Source organism: Pristis pectinata, chromosome 3 (genome assembly GCF_009764475.1).
Source record: "Pristis pectinata isolate sPriPec2 chromosome 3, sPriPec2.1.pri, whole genome shotgun sequence".
Classification (NCBI taxonomy): Eukaryota; Metazoa; Chordata; class Chondrichthyes; order Rhinopristiformes; family Pristidae; genus Pristis; species Pristis pectinata.
In genome coordinates, this window is record NC_067407.1 from 8908530 (window position 1) to 8933788 (window position 25259).

At 40.5% G+C, this 25259-nt stretch overlaps 1 protein-coding gene across 1 annotated transcript in view; it reads right to left on the reverse strand.

Annotated features, from left to right (window-relative positions):
• The window catches only part of gipc2 (GIPC PDZ domain containing family, member 2), a 57876-nt gene that overhangs the window by 24471 nt on the left and 8146 nt on the right, over nt 1–25259 (reverse strand).

Sequence of the window (25259 nt, forward strand, 5' to 3'; positions counted from 1 at the left end):
TGTAAATACAGAACAGAGGTCTTAGGGGATGACAGGAAGTATCCAAACTAACTACTTCCAACATCTTACGTCATTAGAAGTTACCAAACAGATCCAAACCCATTCATCCAGCTCTTTCAATTCATGTGCTTTCCCTGACTACATTCCCTCCACCATTGGCTGTCGAGACTTCAAGCTCTAGAAGCACCACTTTAAACCTCTCCAGCTTGAAGGTGCTTTTTAAAATTTCTGACCAAGCTTTTAATGAGGTTCAATGACAAGACATCAGATTTCACTCATTTCCTCCTTCCCAGTCGGGATGTAGTGTCTTCGACCCGAATGTTGACTGTTTCTCTTTCCACAGATGCTGAGTGTTTCCAGTAATTTTAGTAATTACTTCCACATTCAAAGAGCAAACAGGGACTCATTTTAATGCAGATCACTCCAGGTTACGAATGACCTGACTTACCGAAAACCGACTTTACTTAAATTCTGCCATATATTTTTTAAAACATTCTTCAGGCCAGTAATAATAATAAAAATATTTCTTGGTATTCATTAGTGACTGGATACTATATTCCATTAGTTTAATTATGGTTAGTGTTAGGATTATTCAATGAAGTGACAGAATTATAGCAAGTGTATGTACAGCAATATGATATAGGTTACCACAGAAAACGGAGAGTTCTGACATATGGAGAAATTGGCTACGCACAGCTCTCAGGAATGGAACGCTTATGTAACCCAGGGAGTGCCTAGACATCCTCTGAAGAATAGGCACCTATGACAATGCAACACTCCTTCGCCACAGCACTGGAATATCAGCATAGAATCTTGTGCACGAATCTCTGGAGTGGATGATTTTCCAAGTAGTTTTCTACATTTCTTTAATAAAATTTTTTTTAAACAGCTGATCATCTAGCCAATACTTCAATTGTTCATCACATATGGGCTTCCTGCATGTATTATGAAAATACACGTCACTTCCATAAAAATGATTGTCGAGTCTACCCAGCATAGAAACTACTTACATCAATTCTGTCTTCTTTCTATTCATGAAATATTCTGTGATTCTCTGACCCTTCAAGAGGTTCCTGGAAATACCAGGGGCCAGCTCTAGGCTCTTCCACAAAAGTGCTGTAGGATCTTTTAATGTCCATCCAAGGCTGCAGAGGAGGCTTTAGTTTCGTATCTCATCGAATGTACCCCAGCCCCAAATTGTAGCATTCCCAATTCCTGCATTAAAGAGCGGTCAGCTTTGATTGTGCTTGATTCTCCACCAGTATTGTAATGCTCCAAGACATTGTCCACCCAATCTCGTCCTCCTCAGAAACATTGATGTCTCCAGACAACTGCTTATTCCCACATTTTATTACTCTACCACTGGCAGCTGTGCCTTCAGTTACCAAAGTCCAAGCCTCTGGAATTTCCTTCCTAAACAGTTTAACCCCTCTATCTCTTTACTCCTTTGTTTATAACTTGCACGTTTAATAATGCGTTTCTTCATTTAATATCTCCCCCATTCCTTCAAGGAATGTGTTACTGGCAAAGCCAGTGTTACTGTCTGTACTTAATTGCCCCTTGAACTGCATAGCTTGCAGACAATTTTAGAGGGCACGTTAAAAGTCAACTTATTGATGTGGTTCTGTAGGCCCACACAGTCCAAACCAGGCAAGGACCCAAAATACATAGTGAACTAGATGGTATTTTTTTTAAACAATACTTTCACAGTCACCATTACTGACACTAGCTTCTTATTTTAGATTAAATAACTGGAGGATTCCAACTGTTTCCAAATCATTAACGCTGGCTTCTGGATTACTATACCAGCAATTTCACCATTATTCTGTCAAACCCTTAGGCTACATTATAGGTGTTATACAACAAACTATTGTTTGATTACATCAAGAAATATTTTTGAGAGATAACTTGCTTGAATCAGCTCAAATTTGTCTGCCGTGTCATTCTATCCTTAGCAAGGATTCCAGTATCTTCCTGCACCATATGTTAGCTTAGGATTTTTTTTTGAAATCTAGGCATTTCTAACAAAACCAGCATTTTATGTTCATTCCTCATTGACCTAAAAGAGGGCAACAAACCCCCTCCTTGAACAGCTGCAGTTCTACTGGTGAAGGTTCTCTCTCAGTTCTCATGGGCAAGGAGTTCTAGGATTTGGACCCAGCAACAAAAGACTTTCAAATCAGGATGGTCATGTGATTTGGAGAACCTACAGGTATTGGTACTCCTGAACACCCAAAGAACTGGTTCTCCTTGCTGATAGAGGTCAAAGGTTTGGGAGCTGCTTTCAAAGTGCTTACACGAGTAGGTACAATTCATTTTGTGTAGTAAAGGGTCTGAATGTTTAGGTTGGTGGATAGGGTACCGATCAAGTGGGCCATTTTATCCTGGATAGTGTTGAGCTTCCCAGACACTAATGAAACCGCGCTCATTTGCTCAAATAGAAAGTATTCCATCAAGCTCCTGGTTCACATAAAGTGGATGGTGGAAAGGTTTTGGGATGTCATAGTTGAGTCATTCACTGCAAGCCTCTGATCTGATTTTACAGGCACAATACTTATTGTAGCTGGTCAAATTGAGTTCTGATTGATGATGACACCACCCACCAGAATGATGCCATTGAATATGGAGGATAGATAGATTACCTCTTGCTGGAGGGAAATCATTGTCTGGTACTTTTATGGAATGAATATTACTTGCCATTTATCAGCACACGCTGAATGTTGCCTTGGCCTTGCTGCATGTAGGTGTGGACTGCTTTGCTGAGAAGTTGCAAATGGAATTGTTCATTGCATAATTAGCAAACAACCCCAGTTCTGACCTTATGATAGAAGGTCATTGCTGGAACACCTGAAACTGGCTAGGCTTACCTAGTGCACTGCTCTGGCAAACTGCTGCTGTGAGCTGCAAACTAGACTTCCAACAGCTACAACAATCTTCATGCAAGGCACGACTCCAACCACTAAAGTATTTTCCCTTTGATATCAACTGACCAGCTTTACCAGGGGTCTTTGATGCCATACTTAGTCAAATGCTGTCTTGACATCAATGACAATCATTCTCACCAAACCTCTGGAATTCATTCAGCTCGAGTCCACATTTGAACCAAGACTACGAGAAGGGCTGGAGCCAACTGGTCCTGAAGAAATCCAAACTGACGAATGGTACGCAAGCTACTGTAGAGTAACTGCCACTTAACAGTACCATTGATGTGACATCTTCCATCAATTTGCTGATAATTAAGAGTAGACCGATTGGGCAGCAATTAACTAGACTAAACGTGTTCTGCATTTTGTGACCCAGGCAATTTTCCACCTCACTGGGTAGATGCCAGCACCTTGGCTGTACAGTAACAGCTTGACTAGACGTGTGGCTCGATCTAGAGCTCAGGTCTTCAGTGCTCCAGTTGCATTGTCTGTTTGCTTGGCCTTACCTGCATCATTATCACATGGAGCAAATCAAAACAATTTGCTTTCCCTTCGTTTTCCCTCATTCCGTCTCTTTCACCCCTTCTCTTTTCCCCCCCACGCCCTCACAACCTGCCTATTTTTCCTTAATTCCATGATCTACTGTCCTCTCCAATCAGATTCCTTCTTCTTCAGCCCTTTGCCTCCTCCACCTATCACCTCCCAGCTTCTCTCATCATTCCCTTTCACCCACCCTTCCCCCACCTACCTTCCGCCTCTCACCCTGACTCGCCTATCACCTGCCAGCTCATGCTCCTCCCCCTCCCTTTTTATTCTGGCTTCTGCCCTCTTCCTTCCCAGTCCTGATGAAGGGTCTCAGTCCGAAATGTCAACTGTTCATTTCCCTCCATTGATAGTGCCTGACCTGCTGAGTTCCTCCAGCACTTTTTGTGTTGCTCCAGAATTCCAGTATCTGCAGTCTGTCATGTCTCCAAAGCGACTAAAGATGGCTTTCGGTGGTGGTAAGAATCTCAGGTGAAAGCCAAGATGGATCATCCACTCAGCACTTCTGGCTGAATGTAGTTGCAAATGCTTCAGCCTTGCCTTTGCAACTGTTGTGAACGGGAATTTTCTTGGAAACTCCCCATTCCATTAGCTATTTAATTATCCACCATCATTCATGACTAGGTGTCATAGGACTGTAAATCTTTGATCTCATCCACTGTTGCAAAACTGGTTAACTGACAATTTCATGCTGTTTGGCACTGTGTTTCTGCTTCACCAGGCTGGCACCTCAGTTTTAGCTACGCCTGCTGTTGCTCCTATCATACCCTTCTGCATTCCTCATTAATCCATTGCCTTGATAGTAATAATGATATAGGCATCAAGGCAAGAGACTTCAAATTGTAGTGGTGTACATTTCTGCTGCTGTTGCTGATGGCCCATCACATGGATGTCCAGTTTTGAAGTGTCCGACCTCCGAGTTTATCCCCTCGTACTGCCAAACAAGACAATGGAAGATCAGCATTAAGATCATGCTTTTTCTCCAGAAGAACTGTGAGGTGGTCACTTCTACCATTCTATCATGGGCAGAAGCATTTGCCACAGCTAGACTGGTGAGTATTAAGTTCTCCTTTGTGTTGGCTCACTTAGTAATGTGGCAGCTTTGTCTTTCAGAACTTAGCCAGTTTGGTGTTTCCAAACTATTCCTGGTGATGGACACCGAAGTCCCCCACATACAATACAATCTGTGCCTTTGCTATTTTCAGTTCTTCTTCCAAACACTGAGAAATAGGAGCATTATATACCAGCTGAGGAAGGTTGGTAGCAATCAGGAAGAGGATTCTTTGTCCATGTTTGCTCTGAAAATGTAAGATTTCATGGGGTCTGGAGTCAGTGCTAAGAACTCCAGCTGGATAGTCCTGATGAGACAGGGCGTACAGAGATTATGACGGCACAATTTTCTGTCAGGTATAACTCTGTAAGGCTACTGCTCGACTCTCTTTGGGACAGTTCTCCTTGTTAGACACCAAATGGATGTGAGGACTTTGCAAAGTGACCTGGGCTGGCTGCAACACCACCTTATCTGCAATTGATTCCCAGGTGGACAGCAGGTTGTCTGTTTAGTTTTATTCTTTCTCCACTTCAATGTAGCAGCTATCATACAATTGAAAGGCTTGCTCATTTCAGAGGATACTTCAGAGTCAATCACATGGTAGCCCAGCTCACATTTAGACCAAACTTGCAAGGATAACAGATTTCCTCCTCTGAAGGATATTAGCGACATTATGACAATCTGGTAATTTCTCTTTCAAATTCCAGCTATTAATCAAATGTAAATTGTACCAAGTGGGTAGAGGGATTTGAACTCAGGGTTCTCTGTATTATTGGTCCAGGCCTCCAAATTATTAGGCCAATAACTAAAGCACTGCACTGGACCACCACTGACAGAGTCTCCCACCTTCCTCAAAATTTTGGAATCACACCTGCAATTTTTCAATCTAAACAGAACACTAAAATCAACATCAGTGGCTTCTGGTTTAGATAGCAGTAATGTAACCTCAGTCAAAACATTAAAACCCCCCTTTGGCCTAAGCATGTAATTTAAAGTCCTTGAGGCCTACTCCACTGACTCTCCACCAGATATCCACATTTCTGCCCACTTCCCATATCTGAACCTCAACAATAAGCCCTACACATGAAGACATCAAGTGTTCTCCAATGTAACATTTCAAAATTAAGGAATTTCAATTTCCAAAGAAATGGAAATATCTATCTTAACAGCAAATTCAACAGCTCGGTTTGCGAGAAATCCACGGTGGCCCAGTCATGTGGATGGATAATTTGCTTCCCAAGAGGCTAGTAATCAACCATGTATCAGTCAATGGATAAACAGGACATGCCGCAGCCTACAATATATACTGATATAGACCATATATTGCCTTAGGCCAAATTGCATTTTATCCTTTTGTTGAGCTGTTTTAAATAGCTGCTTTGAGCGTTCTGGAACTAAAAGTGTGTCCTAGGGTGTTGTGGGAAGCAAAGGAAGAAATTGTAGGGGCCCTTTCATTCCCTCCCAGCCCAATCTCTCCACCGTAAGGTGCTAATTACATTCCATCAGTTCTGTTGAGCTGGCCACAGTCACAGGAAAAGATTGCCAGGAGGAGCAGAGGACAAGATTCAAGGACATTCTCAAAGTCTCCTTGTAACAATGCAACCTCCTCATCAGCTCCTAGGAATCTCTGGCTTATGACTGCTTAATGCCAAGCAGGAGCATTCAGGATGGAATGAGAATCGTAAGTCCAGGCACAGGATGCAAACAGAAGCAATTTGGCATACTGTTTTCTGGGAATGAAAGCTATTTAAATTACATTAAAAATAGAAATTGCTTGAAACACTTAGAAAGTTGGGCAGCATCAGTTAAAAGGGAAACAAGGTTAACGTTTCAGGTCAGAATCCTTCATCAAAACTTCATAAACACTTTTTAATATTTCTTTAAAACATTTGAATCATGCCATTAAGTCACATGCATGTTATACCTTAGTAACTAACATTGTTTTCCAATACACGCCTTTTAGTGCACTGCAGGTTCACTGCTTCAATACAGGGATGTGATTGGTTTGGTTCACAGCATCTACTGCAGGAATAGGCAATCTGGAGACCACAATCCCTGGGCACAACTGAGTGGAAGGTAAGAGGCCCGAGGAGCAAACAAGTTGGAGGCTGGAGAAGTAGCCAAGTGGGAGACCAAAAATCCCAGGAGGGACATCAGGGATTCCCTTGAGCAGAACAAGATCAAATAAGCCACACCAGAATAGCCAAGATCCAATATTCTGGATTCACAATTTCTGCATTATCACAAACTTAGAGACTAAACCATCACACATGTTCACCAATTCACATTGGTTCCTAGTTCCATAATTTTTTTTACTCAAAACCTCATTCTCAAGTTTAATTCCCTCCCAGTCTCGCCCCTTTCCTGTCTCTGTGATCTCCACCTGCTCTTTAACCTTCCAACATCTTCACACTCTCCCAAATCTGCATTCTTCGGTCCATTACTGATTTTCAGGACTTCATTGCCATCCGTGCTTCAGTTGATTAAGATCCAATTTCTACATTTCCCCCTCTAAGCCCCTCCCAGTCTTTCTTCCTATAAGACCGTGAAAACTTACCACTTTGGACAACCCTTAGATGTCTGTTTTAATAATTCCTATGTGGCTTATTGCCAAACACATGCTTTAAGGAATTTTACCGCACTGAAGGCACTTGATGAATCCAGCAGACAATCCGACTGAGGGACTTCCAGACCATTCCCCACTCATGGCAGGCACAATTTGTCCATTAAGCACAGTGGCTCCTGGAATCCTCTGGACTCCTTAATGCCTTTGTTTTGAAGAGGGCATGAACATGGGAGCTCTTCACCAGTCATAGTGTGGCATGGACTACATTATGTGAAACTGATCGAATTCAGTTTTATGATTTCTTTCAATGAAAGCCAAGAGAATTCCTGTTCTCAGCAAGTGGCTGCCTCAAATATCCATCAACTATTCATATCCTTTAACAATTGCAGGGCTCAGAAAATGGAGACTCCAAGCAGCTTCAGACAACTCTGTTTAAGGATTGTAATCTAATAAATGGTAAATAGCTTTCAGGAGGTACTGTTAAACCAGCAGCTCATGACCATGGTGATGCCAGACTAGATTTTCCTGACTATTGGATGTTATTCACTTTCTTTTTAGATGTTACATAGTAGAATAATATTTTCCAGTGAACTTTGTAAGTTAAAAGGGAGCACTAGAAACAAGGACCACTTAAGTTTCGAGGGTGCATGGAAAACAGAACTAGGCAAGTATGAAACCAGGGGCAGGGTGTGTGAAAGGGGGCACAAGAATCAGCAACTGGTGAGTCAAATACTGAACCATCAGAATTTTCAAATGGTCAGACGGTGGGTTATCGGAGTTTTACTGTATCAATTTCCTCCAGTAAATTCTTAACAGCACATTTTTGCCAGATGCAAAAACTTACTGAATTACCCAAGCAGCATGGATATTGTGATATAATGACATAAATGGTATGTATTTCATTAAAATTTACATTTCTACTGCATTTTAAAAAAAAGCACCTTCTAGTTAAGTCATGGATAATGTGACCTCTTTTTGCAAGTACTTGATAGCCTGCAGCAATACTTTTCCTATAACCCTTGTTTGCTTTCTCACCAATTATTTCTTTGTACCGTTTTTTGGTTTGTCATAACAGTGTATGGTACAGCACTCTGGGGCTCCTTATCAATTTGTACTTATTTCTCTCAATCTATCCAGTACTCTCAGATGTATTCTTTTACTTCAGTACCCTTTCCTCAAACACTCCAGTGCAGTAACGAGGGTATGCTGCAGTGGTGGTGGTGCCAGAATTTTTTTTAAATGACACTTTAAACTAAATCCACATCTGCTCTTTCAAGTGAATGTAAAAAGATTCAATGGCCCTTTTGTGAAAAGGGGAGGAATTCATTCAGATACACAGGACCTTAAATATCACTCGACATCAGCCAAAAAACAAGTTAGCTGGTCATTACACTGCTGTTTTTAAGAACTTGCTGCACACAATTTGACTGCTGATGCCTGCTTAACAATAGTAATTTCTTTCTAAAGTCTCACAAGAACAAAGGATGCATAAATTCCATACCATTGTATTTCATTCACTTTACGATAAGGAAATAAAAGCGCAAAATAATGTGGATGCCAGAACATTGCAACACAATTTAAAACATTCCATAATGTAGGAGGCTGTGGCAAGAGAAAGAAAAAGTACTTGGAGGTTAACTTATTCAGATCCACAACCCTTAGAAAACTTGCCGAGTTTGCTACAGCCAACAGCCAAGAAAAATCAGTTTGAAATGTCACCTCATAAAACCTGGTGAGTTAAATATGCATTAATGCTAGATGCTCAAGCCCCTGCAGATGGTACAGCTCCAAAGAACAGTGAACTTGGCCACAACTGCTTCTAAAAACAAGTGCGCATGTGTAATGAAAGGCAATATTGTGCGATTAAATGGGTGTCTGTGAATAACTTAATATCCAGTTTGCTAGGTTCCAAACTTACAAGTCCAATACATGTTCCATCAGTGCCTTATTACAGTAAAATGTATTCAAGATAATTTGTTGAATTTGGCATAAAATTTCCACATAGATCATCACACACAACTGAGAATTCAACAAGAAGAAATAGAATTTCAACTCTTTAGCCAAGTAGAAAGGGTCAAAGGAATGTAGTCAGACAAAACTTAGCATGGAATTAACTAATGGATATGTGGGCTGAGCCAAATAGGTTGGTCTTAACAAGCAACTTAAAAGAGGGGAGACATAGGAGGAGATCTTTGGGAAAGGAATCCAGTAGGTGAGACCCCTGGATCTCTGATGAATTCGCTCACTATTATTTTACAAAGGCACCCACCCCATCTTTATTGGAGTGTAGTCCTAGATACCCCGTATCCTCAAGAACTTCACCCAAAAGGCCTCTTTATGTAGAGCCCTGGAAGATCAGCTCGCTATCTACCCTCAGGAGTAGCAGAAACTTTCCAATCCAATGTCCTTACATTTTCCAGCAGTGTTACTGAATAAAAATCAGGACCAACAACCTTACAAAAACAAAGGAACTCAGCAGGTCAAGCAACATCCATGGAGGCAAAGGGTGTACGTCAATGCTTTCAGTCAAAAACCTTGCATTTATTCCCTGTCTTCCATCCTCAAATTCAATAGTCCAAACACCACCGGACAACTGGCCAACATAGGAATGGTCCACAATGATAACACATAACATGTGATTTAGCATCATTTCCAAGTGCAGTAAAACTCCTGTAATCCAGCACCTCAAGACTTCGGCAGAACCAGATTGGCAAATTTTCCGGACTATAGAATGATATTCATATTACTACTCCAACACATTCTTAACTTAGTCATTTTAGATGTTACACAGTATTATAATAAATTTCCCAGTAAATGTGGCAAGTTTAGAGGAAGTGCAGGAAATGGAATCCTGGTCAGTTAAAAGTGCGGGAACCGGAATCCCAGTGGTTTGAGTGAGAGCACAGGAATAAGCGAGTCAGAATAATCATGGGAATCAGGTCTCCGTTGAGTGGAAGGGACTCCTCCTCTCTCTGCAACTTAAAACTAAACTTTCTTTCTCACTTTCCCAGCTCTGATAGTGTCTTCAGCCTGAAACGTTAGAGAGGAAATCAGTTAACATTACAGGCTGATGACATCTCATCACTTGTGTTGGGAACAAGGCTTGTGACTAGACTCTGCAATGCCAACGCAGGGAGAAAATTATTTCTGTTCCCATAGATTCTATGCGACAGAATTTTCTGCTTTGTCCTACAAAAGCAACGTTGCAGATCAAAGAGATGGTTTCAGGTGTTGGTTGACGCATAAACATTAGCTAAAACATTGGGGAAAACTCCTCTGGTGTTTGAAATAGCATCCATGAAACTTTCACATTCCTCCAAGAGGACAGATAGGCCCTCAGTTTAATGACGCATCGAAAAGTAGCTCTGAAACTGCAGTTACTCCTTCAGCAATTCAATTTATTGTCAAGCCTCTGCACTTCATGCAAAACCAGTTGGGTTCACTTAACTTCTAGGATAAAAAGCCAACAGTACTACATCAGTTTCTGGGTGTTCCAACCTCCAGCCCAAATATAAACAGTCCACCTGAGATGAAAGAGCCAAACTGCAAATAACATGCACTTAGTGTACTGTGATAAGTTGTTTGAAAGTTTGCTATACAGCAATATAATATTTAATCATACATTGGATCTAAACACATGATTCAGTTATTTATCATTCAGGTATGATGAAACAGGCTTCAGAGTTTTACTTCATTAGATTGCAGAATAATTTGCAATCCATTGGCTGCTCCTGTATTGTGCTTTGCCCAATTACAGAAAAAAATCCTTCAAAAGCCAACAGCTAGATCAAGCAAAATGATAAAGAAAGCAAAGCCATACTATACTTTTAGTTGTGCCCTTAGCTGACAGAGCTAAAGAAAGTAGGTATGCCTGTACCGAATTAGGTAAAAGAAGCAAAAACTGTAGGTACAATAAATCTAAATCAAAACAGGAAATACTGAAAATACTCAGCAAGTCTGGCAGCATCTGAGGAGAGAGCAAAACAGTTATCGTTTCAGTTGGTGAGAGCTCAACAGGTCTGTTGGGTTGTGCCTGGACAATGTCAATTCAGGAAGAAAAACTTCTGTCTGCATTTTTGTTTATCAGTATCCAAAGAAATCTGTCAAAGTACACATTCAGACATTGGGTGTGGAAGGAGTCCACTGAATGAGGATGACGACCGGCAGTCAAAATACTCAATTCTTCATTTATTTGTTGCAGGCATTTCTGGTGAGATCCTGGTTACCAGATCTAAAGATTCAGGCAGAAAACTACTTTGTTTGCCAGGTGTCTAGAGTCCACCTGTGACTCACCAAAGGGTGGAGGCCATAATGTGTACCATTGTGCTGACAAAGGATGAGCTGTCCAATTCCCAACTGAGTTCATCAACTGACCCTGACCCACTCGGCATTCACTGCAGCACTGGGAATGGTCGCATAAATAGCCCTCCTACTAATAATGTCACTTCTTTCATTTGACATGGAAAATCTTAATGATGTTTCTCAACTGTGTCATACTTTGGGGAGTAGAGTGCAGCCTCACAGGTCTCTACACCCCAAAAAGGGACATAGTTGAGAAGTGTAATGAAAGAATCGTTACATCACAGAAGGCCACCATTCAGCCCATCGAAAACATACCAGCTTCACAAGCAATCCATTGAGTCCAACTTCCCCACCATCTCCCCACAACACCATAATTCTTTCCCTGCATAATTTTGTTTCCTTTCAGATATTTATCAAGCTCCTGTTCAAATGCTGGTGTCAGAGGATGTACTAGAACCACTGATACAAGCATGAATCATCCTTCAAACTACTTTCATTGATGTATTGATACTTGTAAGCAATGATCAGTTTAGAAAATAAAAAGCACTCTGTATTACAAAAGGAGCTACAAATAATATAGTACGCAGCCACTTGACACAGGTGCTCTGGAAGCCAACCACAGTGCTTATACAGACAGTGACTGGTTCCTCGATGTGTACAGGTACATAGACATATTTGTTCATTTTTGGAACAAAGCAAGTGTGCCATCACCATGAGGCGTTCCAAGATGATGCACCAAATACACCGGGAACATAATGGGCATGTTGAATAAGACAAAAGGACTACATTAACTGGAATTCCAATCAACTCCTTGAGAGACGCATTAAAACTCAAAGCCACAACACAGATAGATCGAGATAAGGGAGAACAATGTGAAATGTACCTGGTGGCTGAGAACAGCCATTAATAGATTCAGTCCTCATTATCTGCTCATTTGCTATCCACGCATCTCAAAAATTTTTTGGATATATCTATACATATGTACATATTGAGGAACCAATCATTGTCTGCAATGCACTGCCAGGGGTGGTAGTAGAGGCAGATATGATAGAGGTGTCTAAGAAGCTCTTAGATAGGCATATGAATGTGCAGACAATGAAGGGATATGGACATTGTGTAGGCAGAAAGGATTAGTTTAGTTAGGCATTTAATTACCATTTTAATTAGCTTAGCACATCATGGACTGAAGGGTCTGTTCCTGTGCTGTACTGTTCTATGTAAATACCACGATCAGTTTCCAAACCATTTGTGCCAAGTGGGCTCCCTGCTATGCATTTGCATACACAGCTACACCTTGTGATTTCAAAAGTTCTCTGCATGCAAGTTTCATTGGAAATTGTTAGCCAATATCATTTTTGTTTCAGGTATCTAAATGTGTTAATGCATGATATTGCTTTTAAAACATTTTAGGGCATATTTATGGTTGTTTGGGAGATGTATCAAATACAAAGGGAGGTAGGACCTTGGTAGTATCCACTTTTTTTGTTATTCACAGGGAATCCATGCCCCTATCTGGTGTAGAGGGAAACAATAGATGAATGTGCCAGGCATTGAGCTCATTAGAGATTTTAGAGTTAAGGTATTTGGCACCATTGAAGCATAAATGCATTCTGTCTTAACCTCATCCATAGGACCACTGGGGGATCCTGGAGAGCTATCTGGCCACACAGCCTCACCAAAAATAGTTATGGTCACATCTAATGGGCAGTCAATCACCTGAAATGTATTATCATTGTATCTACAAAGTATAACTTTTGACCTATTTGGTTATTTGGAGAGATTCATGCACTTGATCTCCCCTGCAAACATTTGTACAGAGAATAAAGACTTGTTCCACAATACCGCCAGTTCTTTAACCACAACAATTAATGTAGTTGGCAGGATCCATAGCAAGGTCCCAATTAGTGGCCAGTGAACCGAGCAGATTAAGGGGGTGAGTAATTTTGTTTATCACCCTCACTCAGGTGCGCTTGGGCAACGACCACAAGTTCATAAGAGATCAACACAAACTGAGTAAAGACTGTAGATGTAACATATAATTGTGTGTACTGATGTGCATAAAGCTACAAGCTGTGGTATGTGATTACTCACCATATTGCACGTTTGGCAGGCAATTACAACCGACCTAACAATTAAATCTCACAACACTACAATTAAATCTGCCTCAAATATTAACCCTGGCAGTACACTCCAGACACTCATTTCATGAAAAACGTTTAAAAGTGTTTTGTGCATTGCTAACTATACAGCCCCCACACCCACGTTGTTAGGTTTTCATCAGGAAAATGGAAATTACATAGAAACATACAAAAATAGGAACTGGAATTAATGTGTTCAATTCTAGGCTGCAAGGATCCAGAAAAAACTTACAAGAATACTTTCTAGATGAGGAACTACAGTTATGAGGATAGAAGCTGGAACAGTTTTCTTTAAAGAGGCTGAGGAGAGAGTTGATAGAAGTATATAAAATTACGAGTGGTCCAGAGTGGACAGCAGGAGACTGTTTGCTTCAATGAAGTGGTCAAGGACTAGAGATCACAGACTTAAAGGAGAAGAGAATTAAGAATGATACAAAGAAAAGCTTTTTTTAAAAAAAAGCACAGCATATTGTTGAAATCCATAAAGCACTGCCTGCAGATGTGGTGGAGGCATGTTCCATTATGGTTTTCAAAGGGAATTGGATAAATAAAGAATTTGCAAGGCAATGGAGAAAGGGCCAGGTTGGGGGAAGGAACTAGTTGGTTGTTCTGGTCAAGAACTGGCAAGAACACAATTATAAACCAGCCTCTGCTCATTTTACTCTGGATTACCCCACAACACCTGCTTTCCCATCAACACTTCAGTCATTAATTCACCACTCCTTGCTGACTGCTTGCAAACCACTTTCCTATAGCCCATCTATAGGACGAAACAAGACAGGAATCAACCACAAAGGAGCAGCTAAGTCATGAGTTAGTTAGTGATCCAGTGCACAGGTGATATTTGAACAACAGCCAGCAACAGTTATCCCCAACTCAGCACTAAATCGGCTTACATTTTTCTATCTCATTTCACATAATGTGCTGTGGAAACTTAAAAAAAAGTGTGCTGCCACAGGGAAGATCAGCAGGAGGCTTGCTTTACTGTGCTTATCTTGCTCACAGATAAAACTTCCATTCTCTAAAGCAAACCTTTTACAGCTTAACAAGCAAAAAGCATTCATCTAAAATGAAAGCAATTTATTAACTTGGGTATGAAATTTTGAATGTGTTACAAATTTAAGACTACCACAGAGGCTATCTTTCCAATGAGCTGTCAATGCCTTGAAAATTAAACAACTACTCACACATTTTAGCCAATGTCAGCCATAATCAAGGCAGCCTCCTAAAACAAGTGACGCCAAGCATTCCAGAATTTCTAAATATTCAAAGATAACTTCACTCTGACTTGTTCACTGACCCGGCAGGAGAATTGTGCAGCTCCACCAATGTAAACAAAGCTAAAACACAAAACTAACAGCCATTATGGTCAAATTCAATTAAACAGCCAAGTTCTTTAAAATTTGAAAGGGGTTCCTTGAAATGGACATAGAAATATTTCCATCTGATAGGAAAACCAAAAACCAGAGTTAAAACCACCAATAAACCAATTAAGGAATCCAGAAGAAACTTCTTTACAAAAAGACTCGCAAAAATGTGGGACTTCTGGTCACAAGGAGAACTTGGGGGAAATTTACAAAATTAACTTAAGATGAAACTGGAGAAGCACGAACTCTTGGGATTTTTGTGCAGCTTTTAACAACCTCTGATTCTGCTACAGCACTTTAATGAACCACTTCTGAAGTGTAATTGTTGCTGTAATATTGGAAACACAACAGGAAATAAGAACAGAGTAAAATCATAAACTGATTGTCCTTCACCCAACTTAATCGGACTATCAAGTGGAGCATCAACTAGGACCTATTGTGCTATAGCACCTAAATTTTCAAATTTGGGTCGGGGGTGAGGACATGGTAGGTTTAGAAAGTGAAAGACAATGCTAAGAAGATTTTATTCAATCTTTCTAATTGGTTCTGAAATTGGTGGAGGATGGGAGTGGTAAGGCAGAGGAAAAAACCCAAATCCTTTGAAGATTGGTGCACAAAAACATTTGGGAGTTTCTGCTGGAAACCAACTTTATGTAAGATCAAACTAACTGTGTCAATCTCTTTTCTACAGTCTTCTCAACATTTGGTATTTGTGTTTCAAAAGAAAGAAAGCATTTCTACTTTATTTCATTAGGACCCAGCTCACTTAACCTTGTACTATAAACAAAGCTTAAAGCATTGCCAATACCAGCAGTGGTGCAAATAATAAGTTACTCAGTTGTGCTATATCTATATCTTTTCCTCCTCCATTTGCTTTCGACTCTTTGCCACTAATTTATCCATAGAAATCAGTGAAGTAATATTAAAACTTCATTTAAACCAAACTGATATTGAGCCGGCCACACCACAACAATCAAATAAGCTGTCAAGAGTCATTTGGATGCAACATTTTCCTAAAAAAAAGATAAAACAAATCTAAAAAAAAATAACAAGCAACTTTCCTTCTTCACTAAACATCTTAGATGAAATTAGAAGTTCTTCTTCAGCAGTTGCTTGGTATCAAGGAGGACTCTGATTTGGTGGCCAATGAGGCCAACATGGAAACCGCAGACCTTCACCGATGAGGCAGAAAATAGCTGACAAGACAGGTTGATGAGTAGTTTGTGGGGTGGGTCCTCTTCTGTTGTTTATGCAGGGCTTCTGTGCGCTCCCAACACAATGGCCTTGAGGTTCTCAATACCGTCCTGAAGGCTCCTTCTCCACTCTGGCCAGTTACGGGCCAGAAGTTCCCAGGAGTCAGTGGGGATGTTATGTTTCTTCAAAGTAGCTTTGAGCACATCCTTGAAACAATTTCTCTATCCACCTGGTTACTTCTCCCACAGAGAGGAATATGGTATTCTGGGTGGTCTGGTGTGAGGCAAGCAAATACATGATCAACCGAGAGTAATTAGGTCCTCGATGTTGGCCTGGGAAAGGATGCCGACTTGTGTTCCTTTTTACTTCCAGTGAATTAGGATTTTGCAGAGACAGCTTTGGTGGTACTGGAGATGCCTGGTGTAGGTAATCCTTGTATCAGAAGCATATACAAGAGCCGGAATCACTGCTGCCCAGTAGACCTTCAAGTTTTGTGCCAGGACTGAGGTCTTGGTCTTTCCCTCACTCAGACAAAAGCTGTGCTAGCACATTTATGTCATCGATGTCTGCCTAACCGAAAGAAGGCTCCCAAGATGTGGTCAGTAGTTCACAATTTTCAGGGTCTCCACTATGAACCGATGTGCCAAAGGGCAGTGCAGTGTAACTGGGGCAGATAGGTGGAGGACCTTGGTTTGCGAGTATTCAATCTGAGGCCCATCCTCTATGTTTACTTCAGTGAACAAGTTGGCAATTTACTCGAGCTTGCTTTCTAAGCGAGCACAAACACAAGTTCACCCGCAAACTGCAACTTGACCGCTTCAGTTCACATACCTTGTTTCTGGAATGTAGTCACAGTACATTAGAAGATTGGACAGTTTCCCATTAGTTCTGAAGATCAGCTCCATTCCCATGGGAAGTTTGTTGGAGTTGAGGTGCAACAATTAACAAGAAGAACTGGAGAGAAGTGTTGGGGCAATACTGCTGCCTTGTTTGACATCAGTATTTACTGAGATAGGTTACGTTGTAGACCTGTTGGTTTGTAATTTGCATGCTGTCAAGGAGCTAAAATAAGATTGAGATGAACATCTGCGAGCAAACCAAATGTGAGTTCCTCCCAACTGAGGGAGCCAAAGTCATTAGTGAGATGACAGAAAGTCGTGTATAGTGTATTTCATGCAGTGAAGATCACATCCACTGTGCTCAAGATGGCAGAATCCACCCTGTGATTTAGAGCAGTTCTTTGGCACTGGAGGAGATTACCGAGGAGCACCCCTGGCAATAACTTTCCCAGTGGCAGACACCACACAGCCCCCCTCTATAGTTATTGCATTTGGATTTGCTTCCTTTCTTCAAAATGGTCACAATTATAGCACCTCTGATGCCATATCTCAATGGTAAACATCCTATGCAAATCTCCACTACATATTAATGTAATTACCATTCCAGGATATGCCTTTATCCTTACTCTACTGGATGTTTGCTTTTGGAACACTACAAATGAGAAATATATTAAATTCCCAATTCCTCACAATTACAAAATAAGCAGCAGCTCAACTTCATTTTATTGCTCCTTAATGCTGATGCCATAGGCCTCACCCAGTCAGAGATACCCAACATTATAACCAGAATCTGAAGTTTCGTGCTCTCGCTCATCCCACAATCTGAACTCCAAAAAGGCTGACAGGAACGTGCCTTTCCTTATTATCTCCAAAGGAATGGATGGTTTACCAGGATAAAGCTCCGAGTTAAAAACCACGAGCATTAGGAGGCCCATCAATATCCTTCACATAACAAAACCTACTGACTTCATGTGGTCTGGCCCATCTTTGAAGTGAAGCACACAGAAACATGCTTATTTTTTTTAAGCTGCCTCTCTGGAGGACTGAGCAAATTCAGTTCCAAGAAAATTAGGGACATGTACAGGTATTAAATACCGAGGCTAACCTATAACCTACACGTATTATTACATGAAGTAAATGATATGTACAGCTTAGTGCACTCATTAACTGCACTTGTTATTAGTTTCTGGAAAAATGACAAACGAGCTTCTTAACCAGAGGATGGTGACAGGATCCAATGTCCCTTCAGTATGCCTAACAACCAAACAACCATCAAAGCTGCACCGGTTCAATTTCATGGCAATTGTTAACAATTTCACACATCCGAGTGCAAACTGTAATTTTTCACATTGTATCAGTCTCCTGCAGCGGCTTGCTATTTTAGTTATGCAGGCTGAAACAAATCACTCAGGATTGAAAATCTATGCAATTACATCGAACCTTCGGTATTTCCTTTCATTGAGACCATTTAAAACATGTACTGGTTTATAAAAATAAGGCTAAAATCATAGCTGCATAAAAAGGCTTCAGGCAACATACTGTTTTCCTGCACTGAAGAAAATAACTAATTAATCAGCTACATGAAAATCAATAAAAAAAACTACAGATGCTAGAAATTTAAAACAAAAACAGAAAATGCTGTAAATACTCACCACGTCAGGCAGCACCTATGGGAAGAGAAACAGAGTCAATGTTTCAGGTCCAAGAGCCTTCAGCAGAAGGGCTACAATGGTCTGAAAACTAAATGAAATTGGATGAGGTGATGCAATCTCCATATCAGAATTAGCACCACAAGTGGACCATTCTATACAATGCATCTCTGCTACCCTTTCCCCAGTGGATCAATTTGTTCAATTCACATAGTCAATTCAATAAAATAATTCAAATCTAAAATGCATCTCAGCAAATTGGATCCTGGAAGAAACTAAAGGTCAGAAAATAAATCAGTTTGAACCTCCTGCTGTTTTAGTTTTTTGCCCAAGTAATGGCATAGACCAATTAGGGATAAATCATAATCAAACAACAAGATATCCAGCAACCTTTTTGCTCCTATACTCTTAATACAAACAGACATGTACAAAGAAAACAGAAGCAATTTAAAGTACAGCTTGAGAACTGCAAGGTAGATAAATTTACCATTCCTGTCCAACTGCAAAACAATGGCCTTCTGTCCATCTAACTGGGCTACTGCAAATACTGTGGTGGTTAAGAATCGGTCACAGGTGGTTGATGTAGTGAAAGCTGAAGAGATACATTATTAATTTTATCATTATTAATTTGTAACGTACACCTTGCTGGCCTTTCACCTGGCAGAAACATCAACTTGTTCAAAAGCACTGGTTGCTCATGTCCTATCCCCAAACCAAACATTCCCTCCCTCATTTGGTTCCTTGCAACGAAATTAAAAAACCCAGACCTCTAAATTCCTCTTACAGAGCCCACAGGAACAACAACTACATCACCCTCAAACTGATTACATTCCAAGCAATAATTTTTCTTTTAAAAAGCGCAAACCAGTTCTGAAGTGCAATATATTGATTTATTTCAATGCATGTGTAATAGAATTCTTACAGGGCAGGACCAATTGATCTGAATGTACACCTCTATTTCACGTTGAGATCTAGCTTCACTCAATTAAATTGATTCCTTGTTGGAGGTTACAGTACATAGCAGTTCAAATTGAAATGCATGCAAGTTCAAAATAATAGCAATGCAAATCCAAACCACCCATTTTCCATCTGCCATTTCTGCAGGACCACACGATAAAACCGCTCTACCAGCATTGAGTACATTACCAATGCCACAATCTGCTAGAATATTTAGCATGTGTATGCAAACATAGGCAAACCAAGAAACCACCATAGTTCGAGGCATGTTTAGCTGAAGAGCTCCTCTAACTCACATCCATTCTTTTTTCAGGTCCAGAAGCTATTACTGGGTGGGGCTTTTAAATTGTTAATTTTTAGGACGTGGGAATTGCCAATCGCCAAATGCAGAACCATGAAGAACAGTGATACACCAACAAAAATGCTAAATGGTAGGGAAATTATTGGGAAAAAATGATTAATCTGCACCTACAGTCAGGGATTAATCTAAAATTGTCAACATGGTTTTGTTAATGGGAGATCCTATCTGACTAACTTGATTGAAGTTTTCAAAGAGTACCCAAGTATGTCAATGAGGTTAGTCCAGATGATGGAGTGAACTTCAATAAAGCCTTTGATAAGGTCCCATATGGGAGACTGGTCCAAAAGATTAGAGCCCATGACAGCCAGGGCAAATTGGAACAAAAAAAGGAAGCAGAGGGTTGTTTTTGTGATTGGAAGCTTGTGACCAAAGATCCACAAGCAAGGATTATGGCCGGGATCCTTGCTGTTTGTTATATAAATCAAGGATCTGCATGCGAACGTAGGAGGTATGATTTTGTTGACATGAAATTGGAGTTGTTATTGATAGAGGGTAGTCTTTGGCTACATAATGATACTGAGGAGTTGGTGAGATGGAGAGAGCAGTGGCAGATGGAATTTAATCCTGAAAAAATGTGAGATGATACATATTGGGAGCACTAATAAGCTGACAATGAATGATAGGACCCTAGAAAGTACTGAGAAACAGAGGGGATCTGGGTGTACGTCCAAGAATCCCCGAAGGTAGCAACACAGTTAGAAAGGTGACCAAGACAAAGGATATTTGCCTTCATTAACCTGCACAGAATATAAGAGCAGGGATGTTGTAGCACAACTACATGAAACATTGGTTCGGCCCACAGCAAGAGTACAGTGTCCAAGTTCTGGTCACCACACTATTGTACTGGAGAGAATGCAGAGCTGATTCATCAGGACATTGTCTGGGATGGAGTATTGAAGAGGGAAGACTGCATTGCGTAGTGTTTGTTTTCCTTGGAACAGAGAAGGGTGAAGGGGAACCTAATTGAGGTATGCAAAATTATGAGAGGCATAAATAGGCTAGACAGTGAAAAAACTTTTCCCCTCAGCAGAGGATATAGTTTAAGAAAACAGATAAAAAGATTTAGAGGGGACTTGAATATATTCAGGAGGGTTGAAATCTGGAATACACTGCTGGAGGGAGTGGTGAGGCAGACTTGCTCACAACATTTAATAAGAATTTAGATGAACACTTGAAGTTTCATGGCATAGAAGGGTACAGACTAGAGTGCTAGAAAATGAGATTAGGATTGATTGGTATCTAACAGCCAGCACAGACACATTGGGCCAAAAGGGCCTGTTTCTGTGCTAAATGATTCTACAACTCTAAATGAGGTGGGGACACAGTAGGCTAGGTGCTCTTCTCTTGCACTGTGTGAATTAACAAGGTAATTTACTTAAGTGGCTACTACCCAAGACAGAATAAACTGGTCAAAAAGGTTCAATTCAACATTATGAAGGCACTTTCTGAAAGGACTCTAGTCAAGTTCACAGATAACATCTCTCGAAAACACTTCCAGTACCAGAAGCAGCCTGAATAGGTGAATTGAATACACAGGTCCAATATATGAAAAGCAGATGTCATCCACCACTTTCCAGAGAGTCCTAACTGGGTTGGATCTAATGCCAAAAGACCCAGAGGCAACAAAATCCTCCAGAGGGCCACCAAGTGTTAACAATAAATAGTCTACAATGATACTATAAGACATAAAAGACTTCCGAATCCACCACCGTCAAACTGTCAGCCCAGAAATGATTTTAAAAATATTCCCATCAGTACCAACTACTGATGCCAATACTGAACATGTATATGTGCTGCTTAAGCCAGTTCATTGGCACTAAGCAGGGCCAATTTAACACATAATTAAGGGGAAAATAAGGATAAAAATTCCTGATGAGGTGTTTTGAGAGGTTGATCATGGCTAGAATTAACTCCCTGCCTGAGCAAGGACCTGGACCCGTTGCCAATCTGCCGACCACAACAGGTCTACAGCAGATGCAATCTCACTAGCTCTTCCCTCGGCTCTGGAGCACCTAGACAACAGCAATACATACGTCAGACATACTGTTATCGATTACAGCCTCGACGTTCAACACCATCATCCCCTCAGTACTAATCAACAAGCTTCAAAACCTGGACCTCTGTACCTCCCTCTGCAACTGGATCCTTGACTTCCTTATCGGGAGATCACAGTCAGTGTAGATCAGTAATAATATCTCCTCCTTGCTGAACAGACAACACAGGTTCACCTCAGGATGCGTGCTTAGCCCACTGCTTCTACTCTCTCTACACTCATGACTGTGTGGCTATGCACAGCTCAAACGCTATCTATAAATTCACCAATAACACCACTGTTGTTGGCAGAATCTCAGATTGCAACAAGGTGTACAGGATAGATTAGCTGGTTGACTGGTTCACAACAACCACCTCGCACTCAGTGTCAGCGAGACCAAGGATTGATTGTGGACTTCAGGAAGGGAAGTCAGGAGAAAGTACACCAGTCCTCATTGAGGGGCCAGCGGTGGAAAGGGTGAGCAGCTTCAAGGACCCTCACCATCCAGGATATGCCCTCTTCTCATTACTACCATCATGGAGGAGGTTCAGGAGCCTGAGACCCACACTCACATTTCAGGAACAGTTTCGTCCCTCACTCATCAGATTCTGAATGGTCCATGAACTCTACTTCCTTATTTCCTCTTTCGCACTATTTATTTATTTTTTGGTAACTTATAGTAATTTTTCTATCTTGCCACTGTACCGCTGCCACAAAACAACAAATTTTATCGACGTACTGTCAGTGATAATAAACCTGATTCTGATTCAGAAGAAGGGTCAGAGATATCAGGAGACTAATTCCAGGACACAGAATGGCCTTGATTTACTGGACAATCACTCTGCCAATTCGATGTTACATCAAAACTGAGAAAGTGTTCAACCAGTTTACGTTTAACTGCACATGAACAAAACAATTTACTTATCTCACCATGACAAGCAAACAAAAGTCAAAAGAAAAACATCTATCCAATTGATCCTTGTTTTTCTACTATTCTATGTCCTCTCCAAACCCAGTAGCCAAATGTTTTTTTCTGATGAAAGCAGCCCTACATCAGATTATCCACTTGAGCAGTTTTCCTACCAAACATTTGCTGTCCAACATTAAAGAAAGATGATTTGGCCATTTGAGAACACTGGAAGATGATTGCATATCCAAGGATATGCTATACAAGGAACTAATGGAGGGAACAAGTAGTAAAGCAGTTAGCGTAATGCTATTACAGCGCCAGCAATCCGGGTTCAATTCCAGCCACTCTCTGAAGGAGTTTGTACGTTCTCCCCGTGTCTGCATGGGCTTCCTCCAGGTGCTCCGGTTTCCTCCCATATTCCAAAGACGTACAGGTTAGGAAGTTGTGGGATGCTGCTATGTTGGCGCCGGAAGCATGGCGACACTTGTGGGCTGCCCCCAGAACACTCTACACAAAAGATGCATTTCACTGTGTTTTGATGTACATGTGACTAATAAATAAATAGATAGATGATCTAGATAAGATATCTTTATTCAGTAATTAATGGGAAATGGAAGGGATTAGTATGGTTACTGAAGAGGATTGTGTCAGTTTTGAATTGACAGATATTTTCCAATGAATCCAAAGCTAGTTTTTTCATTGTATCCACAAGTTCTGCCTTTTTCATGCCCTACAGTTATTCAACTTAATATTGTATAACTTTAAATAGGTTCTTCTCCCTTCCCCTCCAAACCTTCCCTTCAATAACCTGAATTGGAGCCATATGAACTGAACTTCAGTGACATCCGAAGTGAATAGGTCTCCACGGAGATGGTGCAATAACATTAGGGCAGATAGTGTGGGGTGTGGCAAGAGGAAGAAATAATGTAAAACTGCTAAAATTAAAATTGCAGAATCAGATTGGTCACACTCAATCTTCACAGTGATGTCACTGGGATTCCAGAAGAGGTGAACCATGTATGCACAAAATTTACACAACATGCATAGGAACTGTGACCAACATCAGGCTACACAATGGAAGACTATGTTTATAGGTTTAGATTATGCCAGGAGAGCACTTTAAGCTGGTATGGCACTATGACTGGTAGGTCTGTTTCTCAAACAAGAGATAGGGACAATGTGCACTGGCATACCTACAGATAGAGTTTGTTTTTGTTAACAGGTCAATGTGCACCAACATAATTACAGCTACAGTTAGTCCTCTGCAGTTGGGACAGTAGCTCAGCTGCTCATGAAACTGAGGAATATAGCAGAGGTGGCCATTTACCTTCTTAGGACTAACTCACTGTTCACTTAAATCATGGCTGGTCACGTTGTACCTCAACTCTTAAATACCTTTGCCTAATAATATCAAATTTTATTTATATTTCAGAAGTAAACTTTATTCATAACAAAAAATATATACCAAAAAAAGGAATAGAGCAAAATTTTACATTCATGGTCAATACATTCAGTAGTGTTAATTTATATTTTAAAACCATAGCACCATTGCCACTTATGTGGATGATCTCAGTCTTAAAAGCTACAACAGTCCCAGCACCAACTGTCTTTAGAGGGAAGAGTTCTCCAGAAACTTCCTGATCTCACTTCCATTTATGACTTTTAGTTGCGGCCCCTCACTCTGGATTAAACCCCACAAGAGAACAGCTTCTAATCATTTGAAATGACTCAGAAATAAAATTAAAACTCGACCTGATCACGGGCTATCCGAACTAGAGTCAAGACACTTTTTTTCTCTGTAACTGTCTTAACTTTTGCCACGAGTATAATAATCAAACAGATGTCAGAGATGGAAAAAACAAATACTGATCAAGAACAGACATTTGCAATATTACTAAGCAAATCATCCTGATGGGGTAAAGTACTGAGCCAGATCGCACTTCACAGCTAAAGCCAAACTCAAATGTTTTTATAAGAACATGTCCCTCACTCATTTCAAACCCTATGTACTGTATATAGACAGGTTCCAACAGGCTTGGCTCAGGCAGACAGGCTCTATTTTAAACACAATGATTGAATTTTCTCAGAATCAAGGGAATACAAAAACAATGACATGCAAACCACCCAGTTTAAATGCTGGTTCCAAACGAAAATTTTACCCAGTTTTCAATATACTGATGTACTAAATAACCAGCTCAGCAAACAGGTGCAAACATTTCCATCCAGTTATATACTGGGGTCAATGCCTATTACTATGCCAATTAAAAAACAAACTAAAAACATGTTTACATTCAAAACAAGATGACATTCCATGTATGCAATATTCATAATTTTTAATCTTAACAGGTCCTTCATGTTGTGCCACTCTTGGCAAATACCCATAAATAACCTCATTGTTAGATAACAATTCCACATCTAGTTCACAG